This window comes from Mustelus asterias, chromosome 6 (genome assembly GCF_964213995.1).
Source record: "Mustelus asterias chromosome 6, sMusAst1.hap1.1, whole genome shotgun sequence".
NCBI classification, from domain to species: domain Eukaryota; kingdom Metazoa; phylum Chordata; class Chondrichthyes; order Carcharhiniformes; family Triakidae; genus Mustelus; species Mustelus asterias.
The window spans coordinates 59,269,701-59,287,505 of NC_135806.1; the positions used below are offsets into that span (position 1 = coordinate 59,269,701).

Genomic DNA, 17,805 nt, shown 5'->3' on the forward strand with positions numbered 1-17,805 from the left:
TAATGATGGAAGGATGCTTGTCGGATTGGAGGCCTGTGACTGGTGGTGTGCTGATGTGGAGATGCCGGCGTTGGACTGGGGTGGACACAGTAAGAGTTTTAACAACACCAGGTTAAAGTCCAACAGGTTTATTTGGTAGCAATTACCATTAGCTTTCGGAGCGCTGCTCCTTCGTCAGATGAAGTGGAAATCTGCTCTCAAACAGGGCACAAAGACACAAAATCAAGTTACAGAATACTGATTAGAATGCGAATCCCTACAGCCAACCAGATCTTAAAGATACAGACAATGTGAGTGGAGGGAGCATTAAGCACAGGTTAAAGAGATGTGTATTGTCTCCAGACAGGACAGCCAGCAAGTCCAGGAGTCTGGTGGTGTGCCTTAGGGGTCAGTGTTGGGCCCATTGCTGTCTGTTATCTATATCAACGATTTGGATGAGAACGTACAAGGTATGATCAGTAAGTTTGCAGATGACACTAAAATGGGTGATACTGTTGACAGTGTAGAAGGTTATCAAAAATTGCAGCAGGATCTTGATCAGCTGGGGAAGTGGGCTGTGAAATGGCAAATGGAGTTCAATACAGATCAGTGTGAGGTGTTGCATTTTTGAAAGTCAAAACAAGGTAGGACTTTCACGGTAAATGGTAGGACCTTAGGGAGTATTGTGGAACAGAGGGACCTTGGAGTTCAGGTGTGTGGTTCTCTAAAGGTGGAGTCACAGGTAGATAGGGCAATGAAGAAGGCTTTTGGCATGCTGGCATTTATCAGTGGGGCATTGAGTATAGAAGTGGGAAGTCATGTTGCAGTTGTACAGGACGTTGGTGAGGCCGCACCTGGAATATTGTGTTCAGTTTTGGTCGCCTTGCTATAGGAAGGATGTTATTAAACTGGAGAGAGTGCAGAAGAGATTTACAAGGATGTTGCCAGGACTCAAGGGACTGAGTTAAGTTAAGAGGGGCAAGAATTAATGGGAACCTGAGGAGCAACTTTTTTACACGGAAGGTGGTATGTATGTGGAATGAGCTACTGGAGGAAGTGGTTGAGGCAGGGGCATTGACAACATTTAAAAGGCATTTGGGCAAATACATGGATAGAAAAGATTTAGAGGGATGTGGGCCAAATGCAAGCAAATGAGATTAGCTTATTAGACCATGCATTTTGGTCGGCATGGACCAGTTTGGGCCAAACAGCTTGTGTCTGTGCTGTAGATTCTATGAAGTGTGCATGAGACCCTTCCACTTGCTGGCCTTCTTTCAAAACAAAGAGAATTAACTGAAGGTCCTTACTAAAAGCTAAAAAAGAACGCCCAGATGGGAGAAAAACTGTGTAAGTGGCCAATACCTAATACGGAAGCGTAATTTGTTAGTTTGTGAGCAACCATCTTTGGGTTTCATACCATAAGTAAAGGCTGGAAGCTGCTTAAAAAGAGAACCATCTTGAACATTAGGAGAGAGATAGAGACATGGAAACAGAAACTGCTTCTCGACATGGAGAGACTAAGAAAAGTTTCCAGAAATAGCTATCGGACTAAATCACGCTACCAAGAGCCACCATGTGTAGTATCATAAAAGTAAAAACAGGAGCCTTCATTCACTCCCAGGACCTGTTCTGCTTGTTGAGTCCACCTGCAAAGGCAAACTCCAGTTCTTCAATTGCAGAGTGTACTGCTGAAAGGAGACTCAATCATGGCTTTCAAAACAGAATTGGATAATTATCTGAAAAGTTAAATTCCCCAGGGTTTGGGGGAATAGGTGATGGAGTGGGACTAGGTGGATTGCTCTTGCAGAGTGTCAGCACAGACACAACAAGCTAAACGGTCACCTTCTGTGCTGTAACCACTCTATGATTTGGCATAAAAATTTAACTTCATTTTGGGGGCACTAATTGGTCTCAGCACGGCGGCACAGTGGTTAGCACTGCTACCTCACAGCATCAGAGACCCGGGTTCAATTCCGGCCTCGAGTCACTGTCTGTGTGGAGTTTGCACATTCTCCCCATGTCTGTGTGGGTTTCCTTTGGGTGCTCCGATTTCCTCCCACAGTTCAAAGATGTGCAGGTTAGATTGATTGGCCATGCTAAATTGACCCTAGTGTCAGGGGGATTAGAAGGGTAAATATGTGGGGTGACAGCAATAGGGCCTAGGTGGGATTGTGGTCACTGCAGACTCGATGGGCCAAATGGCCTCCTTCTGCACTGTAGTGATTCTATGATTCTTCTATGACAATCCTTTAAGATGGCAGGTTGAAAATTATCATTTAGTCGTGCATTTTAAAACAGTTCTTCAAGGCCTGTATCTCTTCTCCAGCTCACATGGTCCTATGACCTGCAGAATTTTGCTCCTCTTCTGCTTCAACTACCACTTCTTCCTGCTTACTTTAGCTTTGAGTTATCTGATGTACCCCGTACTCTTAAAATTATCACTAAATCAATCCACCTTTCTAGATGTCTTCATAGGGAGTTATGCTATGTTTTGTGGATGCTGGGAGACCTGGGGCAATACCAACCAGAGCTTTATCCCATTTTACACAAAATAGATTAAATCAAGATATTTTACAATAAATCTGTTTGCATTTGGCATATCATTTTTTGCTTGAGTGCATACACTTTTAGCAGTGGATATATAAATTGTCTAACGTTCACAGCAGAGCAGACAACTGCTAGCCAATGACCTCCGACAAGAGAGAGGCTGACCAGTTCTTCTTGGTATTCAACAGCATTACCATAGCTGAATCCCCCACCATCAATATCCTGAGGGTCATCATTGATCAGAAACTTAATTGGACCAGCCACATTAATATTATAGTGTAAGAGCAGATCAGAGGCTGAGAATTCTGTAGTGGGTAACTCGCCTCCTGATTCCCCAAAGCCTATCCATCATGAACAAAGCACAAGCCATAAGAATGATGCCATACTCTCTACTTGCTTGGGTAAGTGCAGCTCCAACATCATTCAAGAAACATTCAGCATTCACCATCCAAGAAAAAGCAGACCCCCATCCACCACACTGTAAATATTTAATCCCTCCATGGCCAGCGTATCATGTCTGCAGTTTATATTATCTAAAAATGCACTGCACAACATACCAATGTTTCTTTCATGCCTTTCAAACTCACCCTTAGCACCTAGAAAAACAGCAAGAAAACTGCAGAGATTCAGCAAGCAAATGCTGGTTCCCTTCCAAGTCATAAATTGTCCTGACTTGAAAATATATCATCATTCCTTCATTGTTGCTGGGTCAAAAACTGGAACACTCTTCCTCACAATACTGTATGCTTACCTTCTCCACAAAGACTACAACAGTTCCAAAAGGCAGCTCACCACCACCTTCTCAAGGGCAATTAGGGATGGGGGGCAATAGATGTTGCATTTGTCAGCAACACCCACATCCCATGAAAGAGTAGGGAAGGGCAGCAACTTCTCTATCTGTTCTGCAGCCAAATAGTAGTTGCATGTCCAATCTCCCATGAAAGTCTGTTATGTCCTGGAAGGAGACAAGCGAAGGTAGATATTCAAAATATGAAGGGGAGATAAAAGAATAAGTCAGGACTATTCTGCAAATAGAGAAGTGATTACATAGACATACATCATCAACTACATTAGTAATGAAGAAAAGTAAGGTGCAGCTTCTTTGAAAGGTTGTGAAAGAAGACAGCTTTGTAATTGGCTGCTATTTATTTCAAAGATGCTTTTAGCAAAATGAACAGCCTGGTTGGTATGATTGACAAATATGTTGAGGGCCTGAAAGAATGCAACATGTCACTCTGCTGTCACACTTAGCAGAATAATATGATTTATTTCACTTATCTTTAGTGACCCCGATGTTACTGTTGACATAGAAACATGTTCTGTGGGTGTTGTTGTCTGAGTTAATGTGTTGTCACTAAACTATCAGGTATTTTGCACCATACATCTGTGAGGTCTTTTAACATATTTCTCCTGAACCACATTTTACATTCCTGGCAAATATTTGAAAACCTTTGAACGCTTCCTGCTCCTTTGGATGTTTCCAGACTCCTCTGTCTCAGATCAGGATTGAACAAAACTTGCCTGCAGAAACACCAGGAACTTTAAGATTCTGCTGCAGACTTTGAAAGGTCACCTAATCTTTCAACCACAAAGTTGTGCCAGTATCTCAATTCTTTAATCTTGATGAAATGGGCTTTGGAAGTCTTGAATGTGGCTTCTTTTCAGGTAAATTTGTTAGGTGTGAAATGAATCAGGCCCCTCGGCCTGATTTAGGTTCCTCGGTCCATATCCAGAAGGGAAAATGCCAGGAAACCAGGCCATTGGATTTTTGACCTTGTTCATGTCACAAGAAGGTGCCAAAATATTGATGAGACATTTTCCCATGGGGAGAGAAGGAAATTAACACTAAACTATGAAAGACTTGCAGCAGCATTGAATACAATAGTTTCACCTCCTGAGCGCCATTATGATACTTGTGAACTGTGCACGAAAAACGTTTAGCAAATAGAGGACATAATGCCTGATTAATTGGGCTGCCATGCACACAGCCAATGCAAGCCTGCTGCATGCATGAAAAGCTGGTCTACATATCACCTAACAAGTAAATCTTAAAGGGATTACTGCAGGCTAAAAGAGAAGTTGGGGAAAATATTTGTGTGACTGCATAGTTAGAAGGAGCAGGAATGATTCTCCTGACACCACCTAAAAATCAGGGCTGCTGCTACCAGTAGCTGACTGAACTTGTTGATTATTTGGCAAATCGACTCTGGCTGTTGCATTGCCATAGAGAAAACAACAAGCATTTTAGGTTCCCATGATTCCGGGTAGTTCAAAAAAGGCACAAGGTTTGAATATTTTTCTTTGTTTACCAAGAACAGGTCTCAGCCAGTGAATGTACGTCACTTGAAGTGTAATTGAACCAGATTACGTGTTTGACTGATTATCTTAAATTGGTTGCTAGTAGAGCTATTGGCACACTCAGGATTGTACAGCAAGTGCTGCCCAATTGCGGAATCCTATCTAAAATAGATGTTTTGTTTTGGGTTTTACAAGTATGAACTGGTTGAATATGGTCTGTACTTTGCCTAGGATGAACAAGTAGAGGAACGTGCTATTTGATTTGATCAGCCAATCATTGGGTTGTATGCCCTTAGTACCTAGCATTGCACCAGTGCGGATGTTCTTACACGACGTTGCTCAAGCCTAGCTTCACCAGTCAGTGTACATGTTGGATTCGTGTTGCTCCATGCGGTATAAGATTGACCTTATCAGCAATTTTGTAAATAATACCTGTGCCATTTGCTCATGTTGCAAGCTCAATGCAGAAATAGAATACATTCAAGTATTCCTAAGACGATGGCTGTCCTGATCAGATCATTGCTCGGAGTATATCACGCAAACTCGTAAATGGGCCAAAGGCTGCTACTTTTGAACTTGAAAGATGCTTGGCTTGTCTCAAACTAATTTCAAAAGGCAAAGTATTTCAAAAATTTAAACAGATGAAACAAGTCATTTCATGCTGTTTTTATGCAGTGGTGAAGCATGTGACATTTGCCACTAATAGGATGCTGCCATCAGTCAAATAAAATGTTCTGCCGACCACACAATTGAAAGATGTCGTGCTAAATTTCAGTACCAATGCAATGCCAGGTATTTAGGCCATACATCACAATGATTAGCTGTTTGCGCAACATATTCTTCCTGCTGTTTATAATAGGCAATGTACAGACTATACTTGCAAAACCCAAAACATCTATTGTTAGATGTGATTCCATGATTGGGCAGCACTAGCTGAACAATCCTAAGTACACTAATAGATACACTGACAACCAATTTAAGATAGTTAGTCGAGCACATAATGTGGTTCATTTACACTTGATAGAAACAACATAAGTTCATACTCAGGGACCTATTCTCTGCAATCAAAAAGAATATTTTCAAGCTTGCATCTTTTTGAATTACCCAGAAACTTGGGGAGCCTTTTGGTGCTCATTGCTTTCTCTATAGCAAGGCCTCAGCTATTCAGAGTTCACTTGTTAACCAATCAACACCCCTTTTCTCTTGCAGTATAAATTGTTGTGATCATTTGAAATTTGACATTCTTTCTTTTGTTTTAATATGTGCAAGATGAAAAGCTTCAGCAACATGTCTCTCTTTTCAGCAATAATAGATAGTAATACAATATATCTGGTTGAGAATTTTAAATATTGTAAAATAGTACAGCAGGCATTTTTGGTTTAATTTCAATTCAGAAAAAATAGGTAACCTGAATGTAATAACTTCAGTTTAACTTGAAAATACTATAAATGGAATCTAGTGGAGGCTTATTTCGCACCCCTATTCATTCTTGAGAATCCCATTGTGAAAATGGGAATGGGAAACATTTTTAATTTTATTTTACGGGACTTGAGCATTGCTGGCTGGCAGCATTTATTTCCTGTCCCAAACTCTTCAGAAGGCATTTGAGAGTCAACCACATTGCTGTGGATCTGGAGTTACATGTAGGCTTGCAGTGTTTTGTCACTGAACTAGTAATCAAGAGAGACCCAGGACAAGAGCTGGGGACCGGGCTTTAAATCCCAACACAGCAGCTGGTGAAATTTTAATTCAATTTTTAAAATTCTGGAATTATGATGGCCATGATTGTCAGAAAAATCCATCTGGTTCACTAATGTTCCTTTAGGGAAGGAAATCTAACATATTCCTGTTGATGCAATGATACAATATAAACCCCATCCTTCAGTAACGCAATGACATTACATTGTGAATTAGCTTTTTGAAGGCAAGGTCCACAGATACCGAAACATTGAGTTTTAAAATACTCAGATTTTCTTCAGCTGATAGGAAACTCCAGATGAATACAATTAATATAACTGTAAGAGCCACTGACTTCCTGGCCAAGGTCACGTGTCTTCTGACAAAGATCGGAAAAATCAAATGGGGAGGTATCATGGAATTACCTTTGTGCATTTCCTTGTAACTATTTCAGAGCATCATTGAAATGGGCCTCTGAGCAGGTCATTTGCTTAGTTTCGCTTTCTGTTCACCACAATATTCATAATAACTCTGTGGTGTTGTGCTCTCTGGTATGTACCCATTTGTTAGTTGAGGGAGTTATATTTTGCTTACAGGAATTTTACCTTGGTTAGCAACCACATGCACAGGAAGTTCTTTATAGCAACTGCACATAGCAAATTTACGGTAAAGGCTGACTGCAGAGTAAACATGGTGCTTTCTATTGGCAATATCTAGATGTTTTAGTCAGAATTTTCTTGTAACAGTGATTTATTTTGTGACAGATTATGCTGGAATTGCCCTAATACATTAAATACCAACTATTCCATTGCCTGTTATTAAAATACTATTTGACAGAATTTTTAACTAATATTTCAGTCAAGTACTATAAATGAATAGTATTGTTTTGGGGGTTGGTGATTTAGTGGCGGGGGGGGGGGGGGGGGGCGGTGGAGTGGGTGGTGGTGAAAGGAGTAGAAAAGTAAATTTATGAACCATCACTCCAGTATAGAGCAGCAAATGGCAAACAGTCATCAACAGTGATTTTAAACAGAACAGTAATACATTCACATTATAAATATGAGAGCCACCCGATTAAAGTTGGATGAGTGAAACTGATAATTTGGTATTTACTTGATGGTTGATTTGCAATATTCTACATAGTTAATATCCTTTTTGAAAATATGAATCATAGTTTGCAAGCTCAGTTTCAAATTGTAGGATGTTGCCTAATATTGTTTAGTATGATCTGTTCTCCATATCATTTATGAAATACTCTTTTGCAAAATTGTAGATTATCAGCATTTTAAAAAAATAATTCCAGTATATTTCTCAAATTTGAAACAACGCAATTCATTATGCTAAAGGCACAATATTGCAGATGCAGGAATCTGAAACATAAACAGGAAATGCTGGAGAAACTCAGCAGGTCTGACAGCATCTGTGGAGAGAGAATAAAGGCAACGTTGAGAGTCTGGATGACCCTTTATCAGAACTGAAGACAAAGAAAATCAGACAAGGTTTATAATAAGAGTGTTGGGCCGGCTGTAACTGGACAAAGGGAATGTAAATGGTGATAGTAAAGGCTGAGAAAGGTGCTAAGACCATCCATTAAAAGATTGGAATGTGTGAATGGCAGAACAAAGGTAGATTGTCAGAGGACAGCCTGATGAAATTGGCCCGGGCAGAGGGGGAAGGGGGAGGTGAGGGTTGGGTTTAGGGTTGAGGTGATGTTCCTCCAGTTTTCGCTGGGCTTCACTAGAGCATTGCAAAAGGCCAAGGACGGACATGTGGACGGAAGAGAAGGGTGGTGTGCTGAAATGGTAAGCGACAGGAATGTCTGAGTCCTGCTTGTGGTCTGCGTTTGGTCTCTCTGGTGTAGAGTAGACTGCATTGGGAATAGGGAATGCAATAGATTAGATTGAAGGAGATGCATGTGAAGCGCTGAAAAGAGTTTTCGGGCCCTGGGATGGGGAGCAGGGAAGAGGTGAAAGGGCAGGTGTGCACCTTCTACAATTACATGGGAAGATGCCATTGGTGGTGGGTGAGGCGTTGGGTGTGATGGAGGATTGGATCAGAGTGTCCCAGAGAAAACAGCTCCTGCGGAATGTTGATAGGAGAATGAGGGGAAGATGTGTTGAATGAAGGCATCATGCTGGAGTTAGTGGAAATGGCAGAGGATGATCCTTTGAATGTGGGGTCTGGTGGGGTGAAAAGTGAGGACAAGGGGGACCCTATCCTGGTTCTGGAAGGGAGGGGAGGGGGTGAGAGCAGTGGCCCAGGAAATGAGTAGGACACGAGCCCAGTTAACCACAATTTAGGAAGAAGGAAGACATATCGGCAGCGCTATTTTGGAAAGTGGCATCATCAGAACAGACACGGCACAGTTTAAAGTTAATTTACTTGTTTCACAAGTGAGCTTACATTAACATTGCAATGAAGTTACTGTGAAAATTCCCTAGTCGCCACACTCCGGCACCTGTTCGGGTACACTGAGGGAGAATTTAGCATGGCCAATGCACCTAACCAGCAAGTCTTTCAGACTGTGGGAGGAAACCGGAGCACCCGGAGGAAACCCATGCAGACACAGAGAGAATGTGCAGATTTCACACAAACAATGACCCAAGCCGGGAATCAAACCCGAGTCCCTGACACTGTGAGGCAGCAGTGCTAACCACTCTGCCACCGTGCTGCCCATAAGGCAAAGGAACTGAGATAATGGGATGAAGTCCTTACAGATATGGGGTGTGAAGAGCTGTAGTTAAAGGAGCCGTGGGAGTTGGTGGGATTGTAATGGATTACAGTGGGCAGTCTATCACCAGAAATGGAGAGAGAGAGGTCAAGGAAGGGAAGAGAAGTGTCAGAAATGGACCATATGAAGGTGATAGAGGGATTGTAATTGCAAGCGAAATTGATAAATTTTTCCAGGTCCAGACAAGAGCACGGAGCAGCACCAAAATCGACGTTGATGTATTGATGAGTTGTGGGAGGGGGCTGGAATAGGACTGAAACAGGGAATGCTGCACACACCCCATAAAAGGACAGGCACAACTGGAACCCATGTGGGTACCCATAGCCACACCTTTTATTTGGAGGAAGTAAGACGAGTTAAAGGAGAAATTGTTGGATGAGCGAATAAGTTCAGCCAGACAAAGGAGATAGTGGTGGATGGGGATTGGTCAGGCCGCTTCATGCTCTCGACTGGACCTGCTCTCCTGTCCACATGTCCGCCCTTGTCCTTTTGCAATGTTCAAGTGAAAACCAACGAAAACTGGAGGAACAGCATCACATCTTCCCAATGGGCACTTTACAGCCTTCTAGACTAAACATTGAGTTCACCAACTTCAGATCATGAACTCTCTCCTCCACCTTCACCCAATTTCCATTTATTTTATTTCATTTCTTCTTTTCATCTTACTCATTTTATTAATTTGTATTCTTTTTATCTTTCCACTTCTGAAATCTCACTCTCCATCTTGTATTCCAAACCGCCCCCCACCCCCAACTGCCACATTCCTCAGGCTGTCCTTTAATAATCAGTACCTCTTCTGCCATTCACACATTCCAATATCTTAATGAATACTCTTAGCACCTTTCTCAGCCTTTATCATCCCCATTTACGTTCCCTTTATCCAATTACAGACCCCCCCACCCTTATAGTATAAATCTTGTCTGATTTCCTTTGTCTTCAGCTGTGATGAAGGGTCATCCTGACTCAACGTTACCTTTGTTCTCTCTCCACAGAATGTTGTCAGACCTGCTGAGTTTCTCTGGCATTTTCTGTTTTTGTTACAGTTCATTATATAAACTTTTAAATGCAAACTTTTAAACGAGCGAGAAAATGGTGGAAAACTCAGGAATGGCAGCATCTGTGGGGAGAGAAACAGTGTTAGTTCCAAAGAAGTCATATTGGACTCAAAACATTAACTCTTTTTCTGTCTCCACAGATGATGCCAGACCTGCTGAATCTTTTTCAGCACTGCTTTTATTTTAGATCTCCAGCATTGGCAGTATTTTGACTTTATTTGTACATTCAGCATTCTGCTCTTCTTCTGTGGAAATTTTTTAAAATGGGACAGTTTTACCAAAGGTAGAGGCCACCAGCAGCCCAACCACCCTTTTCCAAAATTCTGGATAGTTGCAGAATAAGAGGTCATCAGATTGGCGATGGACCAGAATTTACAATAACCAGTAAAGGAATGATACTTGCCATTCATCAAACTTATTAGTTTCATTAGACTCCATGCTATTGCTTTAAGTTGTAAATCTAAACGGCCCAATACCATCCACAGCGCATTTGGGACTGATGTGAACAGGGCATATAGCTGTGAATCCCCTCAACTAATCCAACTGAAGAATTGTTAATAAACAGCTCTGAGTCAGAACCACAATATGTAAGTTAGAATAACGAGTACCAGATTGTCACAGAAAAAAGCATCTGATTCATTAATGACTTTTAGGAAAGGAAATTAACTGTTCTTGCCCAGCCTGGCTTATCTGTAATTCCAAACCCAATGATAATGTGGCTGATTTTGAAATGCTTTCTAAAGTGACCAAGGAAGCTACTCAGTTGTACCAAACAAAGTATAAAATGAGAATAAAATCAGATCGACCACCCGGAATCAACCTAGGGATCACAATCTACACTCATCAGATTCTGGTCTCTTGAACATCACAATTTTAACTGATCCACCATTGTAGTTATGTCATCAGCTGCCAAGGCCTGAAGCTCTGAGATTCCCTCCATATACCTCTCCATCTCTATTCTCTCCTCGAAGCTGCTGCAAAAACTTACCACTTTGACCAAGCTTTTAGCATCTGTCCTAATATCTCCAAATAAACCTGTTGGACTTTAACCTAGTGTTGTGAGACTTCTTACTGTGCTACAACCGTGTGTAAGACAGTATTGCATACTGGGGATACAGTATCCTCATAATACAATATTGTATCCCCACTCCATAACTGTGTGCAAAACTCTATTCTCTGTATGCAATTTTGTATCCCCCTCCACAACCATGTGCAAGTCTGTATTCTCCCAGTATACAACACTGTATCCCCCAGTATACAACACTGTATCCCCCAGGTATACAATATTGTATTCCCCTCAGTGTACACCATTGTTTCCCCACGATACAATATTCCCACATTATACAATATTGTACTCCCCCAGTGTACAACATTGTTTCCCCAGTATACAATATTCCCCCAGTGTACAGCATTGTATCCCCAGTATACACTGATGTATCCCCAGTATACAACATTTCCCTAGTATACAGCATTGTATGCCCCAGTATACAATATTCCCCCAGTATACAATATTCCTCCAGTATACAATATTCCTCCAGTATACAGCATTGTATGCCCCAGTATGGAGCATTGTATGCTCCAGTATACAGCATTGCATGCCCCAGTATACAATATTCCCCCGGTATAAAGCATTGTATGCCCCAGTATAGGGCATTGTATGCCCCAGTATACACTATTCCCCTAGTACACAGTATTGTATGCCCCAGTATACAATATTCGCCCAGTATACAGCACAGTATGCCCCAGTAGACACTATTGTAGTTACCCTAGTATCCCCTGGTATATAACATTTCCCCAGTATACAGCATTGTATGCCCCAGTGTACAGCACAGTATGCCCCAGTATACACTATTCCCCCAGTGTGCAGCACAGTATGCCTCAGTGTGCAGCACAGTATGCCCCAGTGTGCAGCACAGTATGCCCCAGTGTGCAGCACAGTATGCCCCAGTGTGCAGCACAGTATGCCCCAGTGTGCAGCACAGTATGCCCCAGTATACACTATTCCCCCAGTGTGCGGCACAGTATGCCCCAGTGTGCAGCACAGTATGCCCCAGTATACACTATTCCCCCAGTGTGCGGCACAGTATGCCCCAGTGTGCGGCACAGTATGCCCCAGTGTGCGGCACAGTATGCCCCAGTGTGCGGCACAGTATGCCCCAGTGTACAGCACAGTATGCCCCAGTATACACTATTCCCCCAGTGTACATGTATGGCTCGGTGTGAAATGCCTTGAGACTTTTTATTACATTTAAGGTACTATATAAATGCAATTTGTTATTGTTCGTGTTGATATTTTATATTGCATTACCATTATTGAATTCCCCACCATCAACATCCTGGGGGGTCACCATTGAATAGAAACTTAATTTGACCTCCCTCTCTCTGATTGTAGCTGCTTCTACCAGGATATCTGCTGTCATGGTGTGTCACACTCACTTGTCTTGGGCCATCCTCACAAATCCACTGTGGCTCATCTGAAATTGCTCTGTGACATTCGTCATCCAACTACACTTATGTCAACCCCTCTTTCTGCTGCCCTCCACTTTGTCCTCTAGCAGAGAACTCTGTAACTTTTCAGCTCGAACCACATGGCCAAAGGGGTTTCATCACTTTTAGGATATCCTGTTCATTAATTCAATGAAAAGTTAGTCTAGAAAGAGAAATAAAGAGATAGAAGCATGATTCGATCAGGAGAGGCAAAGAGACAGAAAGGAAATGTGTTAATATTGATTTTAAATTTGGCAGTTAATGTACAGTCAAAAGCTGAAGGAATGAGATTCTGTATTGTAGTTGATTGGCAGTAGTTAACACGGATCATGAAGTCAAAAGGGTATTGACAAAAGAGCAAACAGGACTTAACTTTCTGTGGTGAGTTTAATTCATATTTATGATACAACATGTTTGTGCCATTCAACACTTTTTAATAGTGTGACAAATGCAGAAGGCCATTTTTGCAAAGCTAACAAAGGAGTGGTGCAACTTGGACAAAAATTTGTATAAGTTGCAGATGGTCATATCAGTACTACTTGAAGATCCAAAATATCTTAATGAGCGTATCTTCTTATGTGTAATATAATTTTTGTAGTTGCAAACTACTGGCCCTTAAGACTAAAACATGTTGACAATAGCACGGAAATTCAGATTGGCATGAGATGGTGCTGTTACACTCTACAGCGGATAACTATGGGAACATCATCTTAGATCATAAAGATGGAAGTATCCGCTTTGAGAAGGAAGACCACTGGATGGGCTTCATGCTATTGTGAATGAGAAATACATATATTAAAAACTGCTTTTGTACAAATCACATCACTATGTGAGACTCTGTAAACCCAAAACCTCTGATACTTTGGACTGCAGCATGAACACAGTATCACTAGCCTTGACATAATTAGTTTCAATGCATCTTCATGCAGTTTAATCAGTATAGCTATGCAGCATAATTATAGTATATGTAAACTAACATCTCCTTTATAGAAAACATTTTAAGAAAGTCAGTAAAGCCACTGTAAGAGATGCAGCATCTTCTAAAGTAAGTGTGCGATGAAAAAAGTGATGACATCTACCATTTCTCCGGTTTCATTAATCATTCTGTGCTTGCTCTGTGAACCTGACCCGCATGATAAACTTAAGATACCAATTGGAAATTTGCTTCTACATAGGCTTGAAAAGAGAGACTTCAGTGGATACTACGTTTTACCCAAGACTGCCTCCAAGCAAAGGTAGATTGAGTAGTTGTCTATTGATTCGACCTACAATTACAGGTACTGGATGTCTGTTTGCATCTGTTTGTCAGTATTTCACAACACTGTTTGATGTTCAGACAGACCATTACTGGTGCAACTATTATATTTACTGGTACTGAATTTGCATTCGCAACACAGAGGTTATTGTGCCAGTTCTGGTTACATAACTGCATCAGCAATATGCACCAGTCCTCTCATTCCAACCTTTCCACAAACAGGTAATGAGTCAGGGAATTGTGACCTATTTTATTTGGCATCATCACAATTCTTCTTACTTGGTTATATCTGTCAGATGTCACAAGTGCAACGTTTTTTTGTTTTAATGCTCTGTAACTTTTTAATTTTTTTCTATATTCTATTATAATAATTCCTTTTTTTATCTTTTCCAATACACATCTGTTCTGAAATTGAATTATTTTTATTGAATAATTTATTATTGAACAAAAATATTTGTTCCGTTTGTAGATTTTTTCACTCTCTGGTCTGTGTTAATATTTTTTCCGATCCATTACCTCAATTTTCTCAAGTTATTGTCTTCATTGCTTTCTTATAGTTTCAACTGTATTTTGTCTGAGACTTCTTCATGGACCTTTTCTTGTAATTATTCTTAGTCTGCTTACATCCTCTTTCCCCAGTAACTTCTAGTTTATTTTCTTCATTTCACTCTGAACATGAAATATCACTGTGATTCATTCCCAAACTTCTCTATTTTTCACTGGGTTATATGGACCCACCAGCACATTTAGCTCATACAGCAATCTCCACCTGTGGCCAGAGATACTGAGACACACAGACATACAAATTAGGCCCAAGAGGCAGGAATAGGCCATTTTGGTCCCTTAAGCCTGCTCCGACTTTTGATGAGATCATGGCTGATCTGATTATGGCCTCAACTCTACTTTCCTGTCTACTTCTACACTCTTTGACTTCTTTGTGGATCAAAACTCTGTCTAACTCAGTCTTAAAAATATTCAGTGATGCAGTGTCCACTGCATTTCTGGGGGAGAGAATTCCACAGACTAACAAACCTCTGAAATAAAGATTTCTCTTCATCTCGTTCATAATGGGAGACCCATTATTTTTAAACTGTGTACCCCAGTTCTAGACTGTCTCACATCCTTTCAGTATCTACCTTGTCATTCCCCTCAGGATCCTATGGGAGTAATCTTGAGCCTGCACTTTCCATCCACGGGGGCTCAAAATCCAGCGAAACCCGGAAATCGTGAACCTCACCAGAGAGATCACGATCTCTGATTTTCGCCGCCCTCACCGGTAACGTAACCAGGTTCACATCCATAATGAGCATGAACCTGTTTACAATACCTTTACATACATTTCAGTATAATTAAAGACCCCGATCACCACATCATTCCATCCCCCCCCCAATGCCGTGTTTTCAAACATCGCCGACATGACGTCAGCGGGGCTTACAACAGGTTCACCCAGATCTGAATCTGTTTTGGGGATCCCCCCAGGGACACAAAGGTGAGTGGAGCCCCCAGAAGAGAGGGGCATGGCGAGGCAGTGCCCTGGCGCTTCCCCTTGTCACAGTTTGGCACAGTGCTTAGGCAGATCCTACTAGGAGCCTCATTGGAGGGGGTGTTGAGGGGGTTAGAAATGCTGACTTTGATCGTGTGGGTGGCATTAGAGATGCCAGCTCTGATTGTGGAGAGGGGGGATGTCGGCTTTCATCATTCGGAGGAGGGGATGGGACACAGGTGGTGGCCTTGACTGCATTGGTGGGGGTGGCGGGTGGAGAAGCCTGCTTTGATTGCATGGGGGTTGGTAAGAGCCTCTGAGATCTCCATGGTGGGGTATGGGGAGGTTATTTGTTTCCTCAGTGCAGCCAGGCATTACCAGTATGTTTAGGCCCGCCCCTCAACATGACAGGGTGCAACATGCTAAGATTTTTACAAAGTGACACATAAGATGTAGAGTGAAAACCTATTTGTTTCATTGGAAATAAACATGCCAGATTTCAGAATCTATGCATGGAACCAGAGGAGATGGGCAAGATACTAAATGAATACTTTGCCTCAGTATTCACCAAAAAGAAGGACTTGGTGGATGAGGAGCCTGGGGTAGAGTGTGCAGATATTCTGGGTCATGTCGATTTCAAAAAGGAGGAGGTATTGAGCATCTTAAAAAGCATTAAAGTAGACAAGTCCCCAGAGCCTGATGGGATCTACCCCAGAATACTGAGGGAGGCAAGGGCGGAAATTGCTGGGGCCTGGACAAATCTTTGTATCCTCATTGGCTACAGGTGAAGTTCCAGAGGACTGGAGAATAGCCAATGTTGTTCCTTTGTCTAAGAAGGGCAGCAGGGATAATCCAGGAAATTATAGGCCGGTGAGCCTTATGTCAGTGGTAGGGAAGTTATTGGAAAAGGTTCTTAGGGACAGGATTTACACACATTTGGAAACAAATGGACTTATTAGTGATAGACAACATGGTTTTGTGAAGGGGAGGCTGTCCCTCACTAACTTGATCGAGTTTTTCGAGGAAGTGACGAAAATGATAGAGGAGGGAAAGGCAGTGGATGTTGTATACATGGACTTCAGTAAAGCCTTTGATAAGGTACCTCATGGTAGACTGATACGAAAGGTGATGTCACACGGGATCAGAGGAGAATTGACAAGATGGATACAGAACTGGCTTGGGCATAGAACACAGTAAGAAGTCTCACAGCAGGTTAAAGTCCAACAGGTTTATTTGGTAGCAAATACCATTTGGTGGATCCTCTTTTTGTATTTGGTATTTGCTACCAAATAAACCTGTTGGACTTTAACCTGGTGTTGTGAGACTTCTTACTGTGTTCACCCCAGTCCAACGCCGGCATCTCCACATCTTGGGCATAGAAGACAGAGGGTAGCAGTAAAGGGGTGCTTTTCTGAATGGAAGGCTGTGACTAGCGGTGTTCTAGAGGGATCAGTTCTGGGACCTTTGTTGTTCGTAGTATATATCTAAATGATTTGGAGGAAAATGTACCTGGTCTGATTAGTAAGTTCACAGACGACACAAAAATTGGTGGAGTTGTGGATAGTGAAGAGAATTGTCAGAGGATACAGCAAGAAATAGTTGGAGACTTGCACAGAGAAATGGCAAATGGAGTTTAATCCGGACAAATGTGAGGTAATGCATTTTGGAAGATCCAATGCATGTAGGAATTATACAGTAAATGGTAGAACCCTTAGGAGTATTGACAGGCAGAGAGATCTGGGCGTACATGTCCACCGATCACTGAAAGTGGCAACGCAGGTGGATAAGGTAATCAAGAAGGCATATGGCATGCTTGCCTTCATCGGTCGAGGCATTGAGTATAAAAATTGGCAGGTCATGCTACAACTATACAGAACGTTAGTTATGCCTCATTTGGAATATTGTGTACAATTCTGGTCGCCACACTACCAGAAGGATGTGGATGCTTTGGAGAGGGTACAGAAGATAAGTTTGATAAGGTGCCCTATGCAAGGCTCATTGAGAAAGTGAAGGGGCATGGGATACAAGGAGACATTGCTTTGTGGATTCAGAACTGGCTTGCCCACAGAAGGCAAAGAGTGGTTGTAGATGGGTCTTTTTCAGCATGGAGGTCGGTCACCAGTGGAGTGCCCCAGGGATCTGTTCTGGGACCCTTGCTCTTTGTGATTTTTATAAATGACCTGGATGAGGAAGTGGAAGGATGGGTTGGCAAGTTTGCTGATGACACAAAGGTTGGTGGGGTTGTGGATAGTGTAGAGGGATGTCAGCAGTTGCAACGAGACATAGATAAGGT

The 17,805-nt window shown here is 41.9% G+C and overlaps 1 protein-coding gene across 7 annotated transcripts in view; it reads left to right on the forward strand.

Moving 5' to 3' along the window:
- The window catches only part of LOC144494877 (guanine nucleotide-binding protein G(I)/G(S)/G(O) subunit gamma-7), a 262,401-nt gene that overhangs the window by 106,211 nt on the left and 138,385 nt on the right, over window positions 1-17,805 (forward strand). For 2 of the 7 annotated variants that reach the window (XM_078214365.1, XM_078214366.1), the window contains exon 3: window positions 13,950-14,051. The exons of 3 other annotated variants lie outside the window; for them this stretch is intronic. The gene's annotated coding sequence lies outside the window, so the exon portion shown is untranslated. The remainder of the gene's footprint in view (window positions 1-13,949; window positions 14,052-17,805) is intronic. 2 more of the 7 variants (XM_078214367.1, XM_078214368.1) reach the window with 1 other exon arrangement.